General features: G+C 40.1%; 1 protein-coding gene across 1 annotated transcript in view; it reads left to right on the top strand.

The window, feature by feature from the left end:
- Nucleotides 1–1,219: 1,219 nt before the first annotated feature.
- The window catches only part of AGR3 (anterior gradient 3, protein disulphide isomerase family member), a 37,635-nt gene continuing 18,671 nt past the window's right edge, over nucleotides 1,220–20,183 (top strand). Inside the window, exons 1-4 of the mRNA XM_033068372.1 lie at nucleotides 1,220–1,451; nucleotides 3,207–3,521; nucleotides 3,612–3,740; nucleotides 5,974–6,078. The gene's annotated coding sequence lies outside the window, so the exon portion shown is untranslated. The remainder of the gene's footprint in view (nucleotides 1,452–3,206; nucleotides 3,522–3,611; nucleotides 3,741–5,973; nucleotides 6,079–20,183) is intronic.

Raw genomic sequence — 20,183 nt, 5'->3', positions numbered from 1 at the left:
ACATTGGGAATCAAGAAAACCTCACTGCTCTGAAGTCTGAATAGCTCAATCACACGAGCCATTGTAGCTGGCTCCCAGAATATCCCTCTGCTGCCTAGGCCACAGAGAAAGTAACACCTCTTGGTTTCTTTGAGGCAAGCATCACATTCATCAGATATTACATACATCAGATACTACATGTGTCAGATATTCCATGTGTCAGATATTACATTCATCAAATATTACATGCCTCCAGGCTCCCACTCCAGGCCCTCAACATGAAGGCAAAAGCAGTAAATAATTTTGGCTGCTTTGTCTCAGGCTATTTGCAAATGTATACAAGGTACTGCCTGTTGGTGTCCCTGGCCCTTCCACATCGCCTTGCAGTGGCATCCACAGGTGGTTTTTCCCAGACAGCTCTGGGCTGGGCCACACTGGTCTGGATCATAGCGATTTTGTAAGAATTTGAAATTCCCTTGCATGGCAACATCCACTGCTAGTTAATAATCCTTTTATATTGTTTGAGAGGAAAGAAGGTAGGAGGAGGAGTGCCTTCTCAGGCGGCTCTGATGATTGGAGCCATGTGTATAATGCACCTGAGCCTCTGCTCTACAGTAACACTCAGACTGTGGAAAATGTGAAGTTACTGCATTCTGCAGTACCTCTCTTCCCCATATCCCTACCCTCCAACAGGCTCCTGAGTTGTCCAGAGAGCATATCACATGCCTTGGCAGCCCCACAGCCTCTGTCCCATGGTTGCACCCCATGGATTAGCAGGGACATCTTGCTGGGGCTGGTGCCTGACCAGGTATTGCTGCAGAGTGGGAGGACAGCCAAGGCATGTACCTGGGAAGAGCTGAGTCATGGAGAAAGGGACTCCTTGGCCCCAAGGTGCTGCTGAACAACACATGTTGGGGCCTCAACCACCTTTCGAAATGGTCCTCAGCCCTCTTACACTATAGAGGCAACACACTTCCATTGGTTTTTGCATGCCTCCACCTACAAATCTGTCGCAGTGAAAGCAGTGGGGAAAAGCTCTCCATTACTTTGGCCAGCGAGGTATTGCAGAAGGAAAATTAATATTCCTTCTGTGTCCTCTATTTATGTAGCAACTTTACCATTTGCATAGAGCCTCCTGAGGAAGAAGAGATTCCTCCAAATGGCAATGGAGGAAAAAGGAAGGGATAAAGCTGGATTTTTTTTCCTCCAGGAAACATGCAGTTTCAATAAAATTCTTACACAAAATATTTCAGTATCATTAGTGCTAGGAAAAAAAAGAAATCTCATCTTTTTTCAGAGTAACCCCCAGTTCTGTTATTCTGGGGGGTTTTCATGCAAATTATTGTAAAATACTGTTGCTGCTGTGAATACATCTTTCTGGTTTCTCTGGCAGATATCAGCTTGGGGCCACCAGAACTCCTCTGGAGTGCATTACTCTCCATCTTGCAAAAGGATTTCTCCATTATTGTAAGGTACATTTGTGTTACAGTTAAAGCTTTTCTACCCTGAGGTAGTGTCAGAATGGCATTGCCCAGAAATGACACAGCCTTGGTCTTGTTAAATGCTGAATAAAAGATGTTAATATGCTAGAGTGCTGCCTAGAGAAGGCAAAAGAGCTGCACCATCTCGTACCCCCTGTACAGTGCACTGTCAGCAAACCTTCTCCTTGCTGTACTGCTCAGCTCTGCCTTCAGTGGTGCCTTTATGTGCCTGAAAAATCTTTTAGCCACAAGGTGTAAAAAGGTTCTGTTGGTTTAGACTCAATATAATCTATTGTTTCCAATGGTCAAATGTTCCAGGAGCATTTTCTTAGAGCATCTAAAACGATTTTTCAAGGGTAACTCACAGTACACCATTTTTAGTTTCCCCCTTCGTTAAAATACTAGAAAGTACTTCTACAAATGAAATACACATGAAAATAATGTAATAATAACCCAAGAAACTGTGCAAGAAACGTTCCATGCCTGTATACCTCTGCTTCGAGCAGGGGAGCTGAAGTGGTCACCAGCTTTACAGTTCTATAGATCTCAGATCCACAAGGAAGGCTATGAGTTCCCCAGGAGATTTTTTTCTTCTCAATTATTGCTTCTTTCTCAAATATGCATGCCGAGCTTTATTAGTGATCAGTAATCACATCCAAGTCACTACAGAAGGTTGTCAACTCCCTTATGCTGGCATCAAAAACTTCAGTCACATGATCTAGAGAGGCATGGATAGCATGAACCACTGACCAGAGGTAAGGTCTCCTGGATCTGTGAAGTGGAAGAAACAGCGGTGAATACAAGTGTGTGAAAGCCCCAGGGAGAACTGGCACTCTGCTGCTGACACACAGAAAGACACTGCACCTGCCTCAGGGAGCCTCTGGCCCCAGAGAGCTGTGGTGCTGAGCTTCAGCTGCCAGAAAGCAGAAGAGAGAAAATAAATGCAAGGTTTGCTGTTTGCAAAGCCATTGACAAACACTATCTTTCTGCGTAAGAGTAAATCACAGGCAATATAAAATTCTGTACTGCAAGAGATGCATGAGGAGTTTCACAGCCTCATTCAGTGACTCTCTTCCCTCTCTCCCAGCTCATGAGCTGTATTACAGAAAGGCAGTTTCTGTATTTAGACTGTGCTTTATCCTCTTGCTAAGCATTCCCTGTTAGCCACCTTCACTTACAAAGTACTGAATTAAACAGATCAGAGGTTTGACTGACTGTGGCTGTTCTTATGATGCCTTCTCACCCAATTTGTATCACTTGCTCAAAAGACAAGGGTCACCTCTCCCTGGTTCTTGCACTTGACAGATTGTCTGCCCCTTGCTCAGTGGTATTAACTGACCTGTCGGTATAGCAGAATTTTCCACTCACATTTTCACCGAACAGGACACAAAAAATTAGAGCAAAGCCTTGTGAAATCAAGCTGACAGTTCCTATAAAATCCCCTCTCAGAAAGCACAGTACTATTTCCTGATCCTCAGAAACCCATGACAATGGCATTAAACTAAATATTTCAGCATTACCTCTATTTAATTTGCTTTTCACAGTTTTTCTTTGACAGTAGGCATGGTGATGCATCCATTTGGTGATGAATTCCCAGCACAAGTTTCCTGTAGCGTGTTTCCTGTAGTTTTAAGACTACTCTGAGCTGACAAAACACATGGCCAAAAGTACCTTTCGGTGAGAAGGACCGAGATGCGGAGGCCCATTTCTTTGTATTCATTCATCTAGAATGACGTGTCCCTGCAGACCATCGCACTGACTGCAGCCTTACCTCGCCTGAAGCCTTGGGGGGAAGATACACAAAAATCCCTCCGACATCCAGATGGTGCTTTGAGAGGCTGGAGTGAAGAGAAGCTCCGGAGTTCCCTGCCTGCGCGGAAGCAGCCAGAGCCACTTCCAAGAGCTACACAAAAGAGCCTCTGTCACTGCTGATGAGAGATCCTTTTGAAGCTTAGGAGTCATGACTGCCAGCATTTCATATCTGGCCATCTTTAGGTTTGGAGCAATGAAGAATGGGAAAGAACAAAAAGATGGGAAAGGAGTGAGCCCGAGAGAAAAAAGGTAGGATCATCTCAGAACATCTCTGGCTAAGAGCCTGTCACAGCAACATGCCTTTTGCATTATCTCATGTATAATATTTTTTGCTTTCAGACTTTCTTATCAACATGGAAATTTCCAGTTTATTTTTGACCTTTTCAGCAGAAAATGGGCAATTTCTCTCAGCTAAGAAGACATGTTGTAATTCACTATTAAGAAGCAGAAAATTTCCTCAATATAAAGGTACATTGCAAAACAAAATAAGCCAAAATCATGAGTATGCAGTTTCATTTTAAAGAACGTATGCGTTGCTGCAAGGTTACAGGGAAGTCTTTACACAAACAAGTTCCAGTTACCTGCAAATAAACTGATTATGTTTGACTATGAATATTGCCAGGTATAAAAAAATATGATTTCTTAGCTCCTATTGTGGTATGGTTACAAAATATTTTTACCTTTCTATGTGTTGCTTTTTCCACCTACAAACCATACAATTTTCTTGTTGAAAACAGTAAAAATGCTGTAGCTGATTCTTGTACAGCAGTACAAGCATTTGTTCTTTAATGATGGAAAATATTCAAGAAGTTAAACTTCCAATGTTAACAAATCAGTTCCCTTAAGAAGTTTTTCTTCACAACTCTCAACTTCATTTTTCCATAATACAGAGAACAGAAAACCTTTTTTTCATGTCTCTGATCAACTGTTCTTCTGGGTATTTTTGCTATTCTACCTTATTCAATTAAATGGCTTTTACTGTGGCTGCAGTGGTACAAAATGGCTTGGAAAATAAATTAAGCTTTCATTTTCAGGTATTAGAATACAAACATTATCAACAATCCATTATTTTATTATTATTTATTCTATTATTCTTCTCTTCCTCTCTTTAAAGCACATAACCCAGTTCTTATGAGCAAAGAATATTAATATTGTATTTCAGAGGGAAAGTAGCTGCTAAGTGATCGGTTTAAAAGGAGTCAGGAAAATTCTCTTCACATCTAAATTAGAAATGGGGCATGATTCACCCAGACCAAAACAGGAATGGTAGGGAAACAAATAAAGCTCAAGAATTTCTGATTCTCTTACAAGTTTTAAAACTTTTGATCCTGTTTTTTGGAAAGCATCAAATGGTCACTTTCTTCCAAGTATGCTTCCCAATGCTTTCAACACTTGCGCTTTTGTCATAAACTCGTAGCAATTCAAGATCTTACTCATTACTTTGCTATTACAGGCTCTGCTATGAAAAGCTGGGCACTTAAGAGATGCCTGGCTGTAGTATCTGATCCGCATGAACGCAAAGGTGATGATATATGACCAGTCACAAAACCCTGCTGGGGTGCTGCTGTGCATAAACACCCATGCAGAGCCCATGCAGGGCTCAGCTGCCCTCCTCTCATCCACACCCTGCTGGAGTGGTCCTAGGAGGCCACTGTCACACTCCCCTGGCTATGAACCACCTTTCTGGGAGCTGCTGGTCCACTCCATCCTCTAAACAGCTGATGCTGGTCTGGCTGTGAGAAAAAAAATGGGTGAGAGGAGAGGAACAGTAAGGAAGGTTGGCTTTATTTCACTCTAATATGTGAACACTTCAGAACAAATGGAAAAAGAAGATAGAAAAATATTTCAGCAATTTCCTCTTTCTCTGACAGTTCAGCACAGGACAGTGAAACAAAACCATCTACTGATTAATTTAATGGCTGAAGATATAGAGATTTCTATTTTACACGCTTAAGTAGGTAATGATGAACACTGACATTTTTCTTTAAGGTCTAAAATCTGCCCTCAAATTGTTAGGAGTAGCTGGGTGAAAGTCTGTGTTGTGGGAGAGACATAGGAGACTGAACTACCACCCCTCTTAGCCTCAGGGAAAAAAACCATAAAATATTTAAAGCCTATGAATATAATTTATTTGTGACTTGCCTACAACTATTGTGCTCACTGATTTCACTTAATGTGCGCTGGCAGAATACGTCAGCCTGGCAAAAGTGCTGCTGCATTACAGCGTACTGACTCCATTAAAACACTGCACAGCAGCTAAACTGGGGCAGCCCTGCCCTCCTGAAATCCTCAGTTGGCCCCCATGACCCAGGAGAGAAGTCAGCCCCAGCAGAGGGAAAGTGCAGGCAGGCTGCCCTCCACTGCACACCTGCAGGAGACTCCATCTGTTGTAAAGAAGCCCCAGCAATTCCTCCTGCAAGAGGACTGGCTCTTACCTTCCCAGGGATATTGTGCCCCTGGGAACAGCATCTCTAGCCCTGAGCAAAGCCACTCTGCTTGCACTTCAGTTGTGCTCACATGAACATAACTTCTTGCTTGCATTAGAATGATCAGACAAGTGAACAAGGGAAGCACAGCAGCCATTCAAGAACAGGATTCAAACACACCCACTACCTCTCTCACAGCTCTCCTGATGAGGACAGAGAGCCATGACTGAAATCCACCTAATCAGCACCAAGTCAAATATTTGCCATCTTTCCAGGTAGATCCCACCTGGCATTCGATCTGACGCCAGCCAGACTTCTGGATACCAGCTGATGAGACATCATAAAAACCCAGAAGCAGCAATTATCTCATATGCAAACAGGTATTTATTAATATCTGCCTGTTGTGTCCCACACAGTGTAACGTCCTGTATTCTTTCTGAAATAAGTGCACACAGGCATGAGAGCTTTTGCTATAATTATCATTGCAGTTAATAGATAGGAATATTAGGGCACTTACCACCAGCCAATTGCATCCCACCAGGGAACCTCTGCTGGGAACACAAGGTGGGTGGTTCACCCCTCCTCTTCCTTTGGGACTACTCTTCCTTCTCATGACTATTTAAAATTCACATCATCACTTCAAGGCTCTATTTTGGCTTTTTTTTTATTTTTCATTTTTAGAATGATTATTCTTTTTCTGTTTGTTTGTTTGTTTGTTTGTTTGTTTGTTTGTTTGTTTGTTTGTTTGGGGTTTTTTTGCCTGGACTCCTGTGGTATACTTCCCAGACTCTGTGACTCTGTTACTCTGAATAGTCAGAAAAAATTTCACCATGACAGGTATAGCACCCAGTTTCTGATGAAAGTTTGGGGGACAAAGATATTTCATTTCCCTTGAACAGCCCAGGATCTTTCTCTTGGACTCACAATACTCGTAAATACTCATAAAATTCATAAAAGCAGGATTGCTTTTTCTCTCTATTCTGTATCAAAACACAACCTAGCTTTTATACAGTCATTTCAGTCACAGCACTTTACATTGCAGGAATTATTAAACGTTTTCTGAGGTGGGAAGCTCAGTGCAGAAAAGCCAAGTGCCATGGCCAGGATAGCCAAGGAGCAAAACCCAGGTCTACATCACACAGGAGCTTTCCTCTGCAGCACAGCAGAACTGCAACAGGGTCCCACTCCTGAAGAGCTCCCTTAGGATCTTCCACAGAATAAATAAATACAATTTCCCACTAACACTTCAGGCATTTCCTGCTATTAAGCTGTTCTTTGGTTTAGCGTAGCAATGTCAAGAGATCAGTTTTAAAAATTTTGGCACCTAGAGCCACGATTAGGCTCAAAAAGATGTTGCCCAGATTGTCAGAGGGAAATAACACAGCTTGCTTTCTCTTGGCTTGCTCAACTGCTTAGATAAAAGTTACATCCCTAGCAGATGTCACCCAAGTCAAAAAAGGTTGTTCATTACTATAAATTCACATTATTCCTAGCATATGGGATTAAGAGCTGTAATAAAGAGCTTTGAGTCTGACTGAGAGAAGCATATTTTTTCATCTGATCTGAGCAACAGCTGACTTCTCTGGACCTCTCTCTTTTTTATCCAAGCACCTAATTGTCTTGGGACAAATGACCTGTTATCAACTTAAACAGAACAACTGCTGTCCAGAACAGACCAATAAAACAGAATTTATATGAGGAGCTGTGGTTTTATTGGCTATTGGTTTAAGCTGCTTGTCCTATTTTAGAAGAGTATAATTTTATTGGGTCTTTTCCCCCGGCTGAAATGACTATTAACTCCATTGTCATAAATAAGGAGCTGCATTGTTTAATGTGGCCATTAAAAAGGAGGTTTATAGATCACATGACCACAAGGGTTCACTTGGGTCTCATAGCAATTAGTAGAAATGGATGTATAGCAGCAGTTCACAACATGCTCTCATTTGACCTTTTTGCCCTACAATTTCGACCACTTTGAGATTGTTTTATGTAACTTCTCTAAAAACTGACCTTCATTGCCCTCTGCTGGCTGCACCATTTTCTCATTGCACAGCTTCTCACACCCTGCAGAAGACAGGATGTGCTGTGGTTTAACTCCAGCCAGTAACTGAGCTCCACGCAGCCACTCGCTCTCCCACTCGGTAGGATGGGCAGGAGAATTTTAAAAAACAAGTAAGAACTAGGGGTTTGAGATAAGTCCAGTTTAATGATTGAAACAAGATAGTACAATAATAAAAACAACATTAAAAATAATCATTATAATAGTAGTGATAGTAATGATAATAATAATAATGATAATTGTAGTTGGTAATGATAATGATAATGATAATGATAATGATAATGATGATAATGATAATGATAATGATGATAATGCAAGTAATGATAATGATAATGCAAGACAGGGAGAGAAATAAAACCCAAGAAGCACAGGTTCTGCACAAGACAATTGCTCACCACCCACTGATCAGTGCCCAGTCAATCCCTGAGCAGCAACGGGCTCATCCCAGACAACTTCTCCCAGTTTATGTACTGGGCATGACATTCCACAGCATGAATATCCCATTGGCCAGTTTAAGCCAGCAGTCCTGGCTATGCTTCTTCCCAACTCCTTGTACACCTGCTCACTGGCAGAGCATAGGAAACTTTGAAGTCCTTGGTTGACGGTAAGCACTATTTAGCAACCACTATAACCATAATATGTTATCAACATTTTTCTCATACCAAACCCAAAAATACAGCAATGTGCCATCTACTAAGAAGAAAATTAACTCAGTCCTATCTGAAATGAGGAAAGATATAGCTGAACAAGTTACAGGCCATCTGAAGAAGGCTATTAGATGTAAGAGCTGTCTCAGGGACTGACAGCAACAAGGCTACGGTCTAGCTTTGCTGTCTGCTGCAGTCATGCTACTGAGCTTAATGCACAGTTACCTATAGGTATATTAAAGCAAGCACACTACCATGTAGGGCAGAGATATTTTCTCAGAAACAGCCAGTAAGTTATTTTACAACAAAATGAATTTGTTTAAAAAATCATGTTACTTCAAACCTGTACAATAGAGCATTTACAACAACTTTATTTCAGAATCAGTGTAAAAATAGTCTGTTTCTGCAATACCATAACGTGCCTGCTGGTGTTTCAAAGGAACTGGTCAGGAAACACTGCAGAATGCTAGCCAGCCCCAGGTTACTGATAGGTATTTTGTCTCATGTCAACACTGAACGGTATTTGTTGGTAATAAGGTGATTTATGTGCAAGGTAGCTATGGGGAAATCCAGCCTCTCATACATGCATTTTCATGAATCCAGGGAATTTGATAATTGGGATTTTGGTTGACAGAAAGAGCTGAAGGGCCAGAGTTGTAGTGAGCATTGAGGCAGAGCTCGTCTCTGCCTTAGCAATACAGAGCATTATGAGCACCAGAGGAGCAGGTACCTTTGCTTCCTTTGTGGTTGAGCAAGTACATCTTCGTTGTGCTTCCTCTCATGAGTGGCTAATTCACAAAACACTGAATAAACTCTTCCTTCATACAATCTCCATGTGCTTAGCAGGTGGTGGTATCACATTCTGTAGGAAGCTGGCTTCAGAAGAGTGATGAAAATCCCCATTCTCACAGAGATAATGTAGCTCATGACTCTCTGGTTCTTTTATTTTTTTTTCAGCCATATCCTTTTCCTTGAGAATTCTTCTAAGATTTTTTACCAAATAAAAGATGGCATATCTGGTAGAGCATCATGTATGCATTTTTCATGAAGCAGGATGATTATATTACATAAGTTGAACTCTACAGGTTTCTTGTGTAGGAAGAAGATTTTAAATTAGGAGAACAGGACATTCTGGATGCCTTGGATTTTCAGCAATTAAAAGAATATCACAGTGTAGTGGACACAGCCAACTGTGTAGTGGAGTTGTATTTTTTATATGAGAAAGAAAGGATTGCATTAAATGATAACAATAATAGGGAAAGAAAGAGGGGACAGAAAAGAAAATTATATGAGTCATGTCTTGGAATTGAGAAGTGGGTATTTCTCTTGTTCTGCCTGAGTTCCTCTTCAAAATTAACAGTGACAACACCCTGTGTTTTTCTTTGAAATTGAAGACACACCAAAATGGACTGCACCATATTCTTATGGCTCATCAGTGGATTTTACAAATGCTGTCTATAAATTTCAAGCTAGCTAGTGGAAACTCTCAAGACTCTTCTGGGTCAGCCAGGTGAGATAAGATTTTCACACGAGGTCTCCAAGTTCCTTGTGCACAAGAAAGTAAGAAAAGTCCCTCCATGTAACTGTCATAGGGTTTTTTAATGCAGATACATCATTTCCTTTTAAAGAAAGGGAGAGGTGGAGATTGCTCTTCTATTGAATTCACTTTTCAGTAACAAGTTTATACAGCTCCCTGTTTCCTGTCCATTATTTATCATCATTGAGACTCAGACCATTCTCAACCCATTAGTGGGTATTGTGCCATAAGACAAAAGACAAGCTTTTGGTTGGAGCAATAGATGAGACATAAATGACGGTTTGCAGAGAAGGTGCTCAGCCTGCAAGGACTTTCCAGGCTTCCCAAAGTCTTTTCTGAAGACACTGTGAATAGATTCCTGGAGAATAATGAAAATCTCCGTTGGCTTTCCAGCATGTCTCCAGTCAATGAGTTGCAACATGAAGTCATGAGGTTAAACCTTCATTCATCTGATTCCCTGTGGTCTAATCTGGCTGTTAAATCTACACATCTTGAAGGAGAAAACAGCTGTGCTCAGTCCTGAGAGCTGCATGTGCCTAGAAATGTGAAATATTCTCTGCTCTAGTTCAACAGACTCCCAGGTTTATCTGTCTGAGGATGAGTCAGAAGTGAACAGCACAGTGTGAGTAGAGAAAGCCTTCTCAAAATGAGGTAACACTGAAAACGGCTACAGTAAAATTCTTCAGTATCACGACGGTTTCCCACCTGTGACTCATCTGTCTGTTTTGCCGTAACCATGTTATCTGCTTCACAGTGGCCCAAAAGGGAACACTTCCCATCACATACCTCCTGAATTTGAAAATAAACAGGCAGAATGACCTAATGCTTCATACCCAGGACAACTTAACCTTAAGAAGTTATATCCTTGAAATTATGTACTCCTGGAGATTGTTATGAAACAGCTAAACAGCTCTCCAGTTATCTGACATTTTGTCTTTACATATTCAGGATTCTGAACACTGTCTGGTGTTAAATGCCAAAACTGAAGTAAGATGCATTATGGACTTTTTTTAAGAAAACTGAAACATCTTGAAGAGTTGAAAGTAAAACATTTACACTCCCAGGAGATAAGACAGAGAGACCATAAATTCTTCCCTGTCATTAGAACTGAACATTAGAATATCTGTCCTGTTCAAGAAAACCCACAGAAATGGGAAATGTCATTTATGAATAATTATCCCTTTTTCTTGGCTCTTACTCATGTTACCAAGCCATCTGTAAAAATAGCCCCACCCCCATCAGAGCAAAGGCAAAAGAAAATTTATTTTTGACAAGATGACAAAATGTCAGGAGGGGTCCTCAGCAGGATCCCAGGAAACTGATTAAAAAGAAGACAGACTTCTTTTTAAAACACTATGAAATCTGATTTTCTAGCAGTATCCCATGGCTTTTTCCTATTCCCCATTAGTCTGGAATGGAAACTGTTCAAAGGATCTTGCCGTGAATACGCTTCCTATAGAATAATGAAAATCGCTGCTTCCATCTTGAAAGCAACAGGAGCCTGCTATACGTTAAAACAACAGACAAGGAATGAAGTTTCCATGCAAGCTCTGGAAAAGGGAAATGTAAACTCATACTCATCTCTCCCTGTCCCCTTTATTGTCATACATACATTCATGAAAGAAATGTAGAAAAAAACTGAGGGGGGGATTGTAAGTCTGAGGAAAAGTGTTTGAAAGTTCTGGCTTCTCTTTAACAAACACCAGTTCAACAACATATCACTAGTTCATAAGAGACCCCATCCAAAACAGTGAAATCAGTGGGAAAGCTCCCAGTTGGCTTCAGCAGGTCTGAGTCAACAAAAGTTCAATTACTAATGCTTTTTTTTCTTCTTGCAGTGAAATCACTTTTTGAATAAGAAATTGCTTTTTAATGAAAAATTGCTTTTTACAACAGCGAAAGTGTGTTGGGACCCCTTGTTCTTATTTATGTGCTTTTCTTTTTTGGTGGAGTAACCTAGAAATAAATATATTTCATCTCACCCATCCCCCAAAGTTTTTAATTTCACTTCCTTATTTTTTACTGGAAAACAAAGACAAGAAATGACATGAAGTAGAGGTGGACTCAGAAAAGTAATGCAGTGTTCAGATCAGAGAGCTGGTCCACCTGGTAAGCTGGATTCCTACCAGAAGTAGGGAACAAGCGATCCCAGAGGAAGTGAATTTAACCAGCTATCTTACTTTTTTCATTTTCCCAGCAAGTAACTCCTCTCTCCATTGGTCTTTTTGATCTTGCACATGAGTTGATTACAGAAGAGCAGAAATCATGCTACATGGAATCTTAAAATATGGCAGGATGGCTAGATCTTAAACAAATACTACTTTTGAGCAGAAGGAGAAAGCATCAACTGTTCCTTGGTCAGCTGCACATATACAAGGACCACACATGGTCCACAACAGCCTGAAGAATTCCCTTTCACATTCTTCCTTTGTGCATTCGATTTTGTGGAAAACATGGAAACACTGGAGAATCACCTTGCTGAGCTTCTCTGTAATTTTTTCTTCAATGGAAGGCACCACATACACAAAATTGACCCATCTTCAACAAGTGAAACACACCTGCAGAAATGTTAAACTCCTGGTTTCCTGAATGTGTTCAGACAGGTACAGTGGTGACAATCATCCATGTGCATTTAGACATGCTCTTATTTCAAAGGAGAGGATTACCAGTTGGATTGTTTTATTTGGTTTCCACACTGCAGACCATGGAGCACCCAATTCCAAAGTCAGAGGGTATTTTCTGAAGGAACAGCAGTCTGTGGACAGGCCATGCAAACCTGATTCATCTGAAGAACTGCAACCCACAGAAAGGACCAGAGCTGGAGCAATGAGAAAACTGTAAGGAGTAGGAAGCAGCAGAGAGGGGAGCAGCAGAGAGGAGATCTTCTGGACTGTCCACAAATTCCCTGCACTGCTTGGGGTGAAGAGGAGGTATAGAAGTGTCCTAGTTTGGAGGACAGGTGTCTGCTAAGAAAGGCAGGAGCCTCTCTTTGAAATGGTGAATGTAAACCCCCTCCCTCCAAATTATTATAACTTTGAAATCAAATGGCTCTCAGGCAAAGTTGTGGGAATTAGGAATAACAGTTCTTTTCTAGGGAAATTAAAATAGAAATACACAATACTACAAAGAAACAAATTCCAAACCCTGACAAAGTCAGAGTACAACCTGACACCCCGTCAGTCAGGGTGTTGGTAGCAGTCCCATTAAATGGTGGTTGCAGCCCTTTTGTAGTGACAGATGTGATTCAGTTGGAGCAGTGCTCCTGTAGAAGGTGCAGCTTCCTTCCGGAGGTCCAGTGGTGATGTGGAGAAAATCCAGCTTCCCTCTGGAGTCCAGTGGAGAAGGGGCTAGCTTGGTGTCCCCCACACCTCTGTTTTATCTTGGTAAGAAATGTTGGGCCCTTCCCCCTGGCTAGAGCAACTTCCAATGGGATGCAGTAATTTTATCAGTCACACAGTGGGACTCATTGGGCCATTAGCAGAAGATAACTCCCTGGAGGAAGGGTAAGTTGTAAAAAGATAAAGAACAATGCCCTGCCTGGTTTCAATGGATGGCCCAGCAGAACATCTCCTGCGGAGATAAGGATCACTGCCCCAACCCTCAACAGATGGTGATAGAACAGATACCTTTTATCACACTCTGTATTGTAACCCAAGACAAGGAGGTAGAAATGAAGGAGTGAAGTAAGCCTGGGGAAAAATGGGCAAGTAGGGGGGGAGATACTGCTTTATTTTTTTGTTTTGCTTTTCATTTTATAAATATATTCTCATTGGAAAGAAATTAATTTTTTCCAACTAAGGTCTGTTTTGCCTGGGATGTTAGCTGGAAGTGATAAACCCATCTGTATCTCAACTAACAAGTTTTTAAATTCTATTTTCTCCCCCGTACTGTTGAGAAGAGGAAGTGAGTGAGCAGCAATGAGTGGGAGGGTGCCTGGCTGCTGGCCATGGTCAACCCACCACAACTGAACATTTTTCTGTTGGTACTGGCTCTCAGTTGCACTGCATGGCTGTCTCAAAGCTCCAGCTAAAACATGAGTTCCTTTTCTCAAGATGTTTCATACTCAAATCTCTTCGCAGTCTCTGCCAGCCACAAAAGGTTAATAAGATGTAAGCTAAACCACTAAGAAGCCATCTCAAAAAATGTATTAATGTCATTAGTTTTCACTTATTTCCTTTCAACTCTTATGAAGTGTTACATGTATTTCACACTATCTGGCCATGCCTTAAAGAACAGCCTTGTGTTTAGCATTACTAAAATCTGGAGTAATAGTGTCTCTCTTTTTTTTTTTTCCTCCCCTCCAAATGTGCTTTAATTAACAAAGTCTTCAAGCCTTGAGAAGAGATTTACTGCCTTTCAGCACATGAATTCATGTTATTTGGGTCCATAACACTTTCTCTGTTATTTAATAGCATAATTTACTACATTCAAGCATCCTATTTGTTTTGCTAACTACTGATGCATATTGGCCAAACACATTTGCTGAGATCTCTGTTTAATGACAGGGTCCATGAACAGAGCTGAGAGCTGGGGAGCTCTGGTGATCTGCAACGCCAGAAGGCATTGTACCCAGAGAAATCAGGACAGGCAGATTCTCAACATTTTTATCACACTCAAAATGTTTCTCTTCTGAGTTGCTTTTATAAATCCACTTAGTTAAGTAGTTTTCACTGCAAGAGCCAAGAAAGGAGTTAAAGCCTCACACCTCGACCACAGTAAACCAAGTTAGAACTGGGTACCTGGCAGTCACTTTGGAAGGTCAGAAGTGACTGTACTAAATGCCAGCTACATTGCCCCCTTATGAAGTTATGGCCTGCGTAAATTAGTCTGTTCCTCCTGTACAAGCCCATAGGATTATGTGGACAAGGCGTACGCAGGAGTTCAAATAACTTTCTGCCACAAAACAAAACTCATTCTACCCAAAAGAAATCATACAGCAGCATTCTTCCTTTTAATAATAAATTGTCAGGACCCATTCCATCCTTCATCTGTTTCATCTCTCACTCCTTCCATCTTTCCCCTCTTTTGCACTCCTGTAACTCTTTTCTTTCATGTGAGGTGAAATAGCTCTCTATCCAAACTGACTTACTGGCACAAGGTCTTTGTAATATTTCAAGGTAAATCAGTTTCTGAGCTTAAGACAAAGATCTTGAGACTGAATGGGTTGTACAGGTAACATCCCAGTGTATACTGGAAATTTCTATATTTATTCACTATAGTGCTATGTTTCCTGAATACTGCCACATGTCTTAAAAAAGACGCAAAATGATTATACTTTCTGTGCATAGAGAAGTATGTGAAAAAATGTTTGTTTTCCATATGCAAGAACTCTATGAACTGTTTTCCTCTAAATGCCTTCAGAGTTCCATGACCACATGTGAAAATGTTTCCTGTCATCCCTTCATGTTTCCTATAAAAATCCAGTATGCTACCATAAATGTCAAGAATGAGGCCATACAGTTTCAATTACTTGTTTCAAGAAGATGCCTTTTCAATCACAACTTTGTACTTAAAGGGCAGCTGCTGGGGTCACATTACACGTCAAGAGGCAGACTTTGTGATTACTGAAATTTTCTGTATGTGTAAAGCCTCAGAAGGCAAGGAAAACCAGACTGCCTACATAAAAGCATTTCATTGTGAGAATTACTTCAGATACATAGGCGACCACTGAGAGGATGAAATCTTAATAAGAATATCCCTATACTGGACAGTTTATTTTCATTTGATATGTATCACTGTGGCTAGAGCTCCGTGGATCTGCAGTTACACTATTCCAATGTTCCCAGCAGAGACAAGAAAGGATTAATAGATGTGATTTCTTCATGGCCAAAGGCAGCACCTTCTAAATTCTGCAAAGTCTCAAGGGCAAAGAAGAATTTAGGATGACTGTGTTGTTTTTTCTGCTTTAGCCAAGAATTTAGAGAAAATGTAAGCAAGAGGCCTGCTTACAGGTGGCCATCTACATGCACTTTTACTTTTTCAGTTTCTTCCCTTTCAATCTAAAAAGCTCATTCTTGGAGTCAGAAGGATCTGGAAGGCATGCATCACATTAGAACCAGGAGACACCCGTGTGGTAGAGCTAAGAAATCTTGCTGAGGTACACCATATAAACCAAATCTGCAGGCTTACTTAACCTCTGTTAGCTCATTAATTGAAATAACCTTCTGAAAAACTGGGCTAACACAGCCTGGCTGTAGTGCTTGCCGGTGAGGAAAGGTTCCATTTCCTGCCAATAGTCTCTAACAGAACTGAGGACATCCATGGACAAAGGCTCTCTTGTTTACTCAAAAGTATATTCTCCCGAGACCCACTGTGGACTTCACATTAGTCAAATAGTCCCAGAAGCAGAACTCTTCATTGTCTATTTCCAAAATCTCTTTCTCACCCTGCCTAGATGTGAGAGGGTTTTGTGAAGCTGAAATCTACCCCACAGGAGCAGTACAGACCTCCTCTATAGCTTCCCTTAAAATTGCTCATCCCTTCATGCAATGACCTAAGCCAACAGCAGTACCAGGGATCTCCTCCACCTGTGAAAGGATGTGGGAGAACTGACAGAAACCAATGGCATTAACAAATCAATACAAATTTTAAATCCTTTTATTAAAAATTAAAATAATCCTTCTTCCTCTCATAATAAGAATTTTCCTAGAGCCATCAAAACTGTTGCTTTTTGCAACGCAATACTGCCATAGTTCTGAAAAAGAAGTCCTGTCTAGATATTTTTAGACATACCTATACTTGGTTCATTGCTAAAAAAAAAAAAATAGGGCACCTTGTGGTAAATGCAGATTGGTTGATACAGGTTGTGGTTTGTAGAAGTTCTCTTGCACATCCTGTTCTCTGAAGCAAAGAAGAATGAAGCAAAGTTAGCTATAAAAAACTTCAAACAAGTCAACTTTTTGTAGTAGGAAGTGTACTTCTGTCTGGGGTGAGGCAAAACTGACTGCATACTGGAACTTCCAGGCAGCACTCTTCCAGAGATTTCTGAAAAATATTTTGCCAGTTAATCTCCATCTAATTAATTGAAGCGTTAATTATTTGGTCTTTGTTTTTTTTAATACTGTTCCTTACCTGCATTATATGCTAGAAGCTCATATTTTTATATAGTTTATATTTAGACATTGTTTTTATCACAGCCATTGTCATGAAAATACAAAAGGATAATTTGGGATGAAGTTTCCACGTGATGAAGGACTAATTAAATTAATTAAACATTTCACATGGATATCTACTATTACAGTTCATCTGTTATAATAACTAGTAATAATGAAAATATTACTGCTGTCTTTTTCAGCTTTCCAGGAGTTTTCCTGAAACTGAACTACAACATCACGTGCCATAAAAACTCCCATGGACTTTATATCTCTGTGTCAGAACTGTTCAGGGAAAGCTCTGATGGTCATAACAGTGACTGTGAAACAAAATTATATCTAGAACTGACAGACATTATCATCATAACATATTATGAATGTATTACCATGCATTTCCCAGGGGCAAGAACATACCAAAAATACTGAGACACCATAACATATACATGGGCATTTCCAAAATAATTTACAAAAGTGATAGTTCAAAAGCAGTGGAAAATGCAGTTTCTGAGACTTATCACGAGCATAACCAAAAACTATCACCACATAGTCACAGAAAGGATAGCTCAGGCAAACATAGGGGAAATTATTTAGGCCAATATTACACAACAGAAGATATACCCGCAGAAATGATAATACATTTATCAGTTGATAAAATGCAACATGAATATTCAAAGATTTAATTAATTCCTTGGAAAGTAAAATATCAAAGTCACAAGGACAGAGATTCAAGAGGTATTTCCATATGTCAGGGACAAGAGGCATGTGAAGCAAACAGTAAATATGATAAAACACCATGAAATAAATTAGGCAAGTGAATGAAATAAGAGATTACAAGAAATCTACATATCTTTTTTGATTTGCTTTTTTTTAATTCATAGAAGTTGGTCATAAATAGATCTTTACTTTTAACATAGAAAAGATGAAGCATTATGAAGATGTTCAAGCATTTTTAAGATGCTTATAGAGAAGATGCAGGAAAAAAAATAATTTTGAAAGTGGTATTCTCAATCATTTCTTCACTGATGCAAATTATGTTAGAACAGTAAGCAGAGAAGGAAGATACCTTTCTTCAGTGATACTCATCACAGAAGAGGCTCACATGTCTGCTTTCACAGCTATAAAATATACTGTTTTATGTAGTAATCCTTTCAGATTGAGAATGAAAGAAAATATTCTCCCTTCTAATCATACCAGAGACAAAGGAAATGCAGAGCCTAATCTTCTCTTCTTGAATTGACTGCACTACCTGTGCTTCCCTCAACCCACCAGCTCCTCTGGTCTGGGTTCTTCCTACAGGGCCATGTGATGGTGAACAAGCCAGTACTACATGCACTTCATCAATCACCACCTCATGCCTCCTCCACAGCACAGGTGACCTCTCTGGTGCAGGATGAAACTCATACTGAAAGAAAGAGGACGTGGGTAGAGTCTGGGGAGCAGGAACTTGGTGCTGTGTTTTGGTGTTGTGGTATTGCAGGCATTTCAGAATTGGGAGTGTTGTGCATAAAATAATGTGACAGCTGGGGAAGCATAAAGAACACTTGGAACCTTTTTGCATTCCAGACTTTTCTTGTGTGCATTTTGGATAAGCCTGGAGATATGGCATGAATAACCTGAGTCAGGTGAACTTAAACCACCATTTTTAGAATTAATTACTGCACTTGATAAGGAAATATTATTATTCATGAATCCACAACACATAAATTACAGAATCACAGTATAAACTAGGCTAGAAAAGACCTTTGAAGTCTTAGAATCCAGCCTGTGACCTAACATCACCTTACCAGCTAAACTATGGCACTGAGTGCCTCAAGTCTTTTTTTCAACACCTCCAAGGACAGTGACTCAACCACACCCCTGGGCAGCCCATTCCAATGCTGAACCACTCTTTCTGTGAAGAATTTTTTTATAATATCCAGTCTAAACTGCCTCTGGTAGAGCTTGATGCTGTATCCTTTTGTCCTGTCGCTGGTCTCCTGGGAGAAGAGCCTGACCCCCACCTGACTCCAGCCTGCTTTCAGGTAGCTCTAGAGAGCAATAAGGTCATCCCTGAACCCCCTTCCCTCCAGGCTGAGCAGGACTGGCTCACTCAGCTGCTCTGCATAAGGCAGTTGTGTAATTTCAGCACGGTATTTAGGTACTGTGAGATTGTTTCTGAATTATTTAGGAGTGTCTGTGACAATCAGTTTATCAGCAGAATATTGGTGCTCTAACAGTGAAGCAATATGAAATTTGGCTGGCATATTTGATATTTTTATTAACTTCAAGACCTTCCACTATATCTTCTGCTCTTTACCTCATGCAACAACTTTGTCCAAATGTTCCCTGTTTATTTTTCCTTTACGTAATTTCTCAGTGGTTTTGAAAATATCAATTATTTGTTTGTGTAATGATTAGGAAATATATCAAGTTACATTATTGTCCCTATTTCAGATAAATAAATAAAATTCAGACACAAAACTCACCAAAGACATTATGTACAGTATTTTCATAAAAAGCTAAAACTAGAACCAAACAGTAGTGAACTAGATGAAAAACTGCCATGGGAGACCACTATAGCTGCAAAACCAGGCCAATAGGATACTCAGGGTAGCCTGAGATAACTAATTCTACAAAAAATTCCTTTTCTTTCTTTATAATACCTACATTTATACATTTGCAATGGTATTTCTCTCAGTACAGTTAGTTTACTAGTTTCAATTATGCCTGCTGAAGTGATTTTTTCCAGGTATTTCTGTTCTTTGTCATGTTAAAAATGCTTTTGAGATTCACTTCTGGGACAAGTTCTGATAGACATATATATATATATATATATACAGTGAGATATTTATTTACTTATCTATTCACAAACTCACTTTCCATATGTGAGACATAAGAATATCACAGGTAATTTTAAGAGTTGCTTATGCCATGGAAAAACAGTTTGGTTCTTCTCATACCCAAGAACTTTTCATACCTTTAGGGCATGGTTGTGAAAAAAGAATGTTTGTGGATGTAATGTTGCCAACTTGAGCTTTAAATCTTTAATTGTGAACTTCTAAATCAAACTGAGAGATTGCCTCTAGGTCCCTGCCTGGTTTTAATTGCACAGTTTTATTCTGTGGTTGTCCTACTCTAACCATTTCTGCTTTTGCACTCTGAGCATTTCTGC

Source organism: Catharus ustulatus, chromosome 1 (assembly GCF_009819885.2).
Source record: "Catharus ustulatus isolate bCatUst1 chromosome 1, bCatUst1.pri.v2, whole genome shotgun sequence".
Taxonomy (NCBI): Eukaryota; Metazoa; Chordata; class Aves; order Passeriformes; family Turdidae; genus Catharus; species Catharus ustulatus.
The sequence above is the reverse complement of the archived record's forward strand: the minus strand, read 5'-3'. Positions and strand labels throughout refer to the sequence as shown.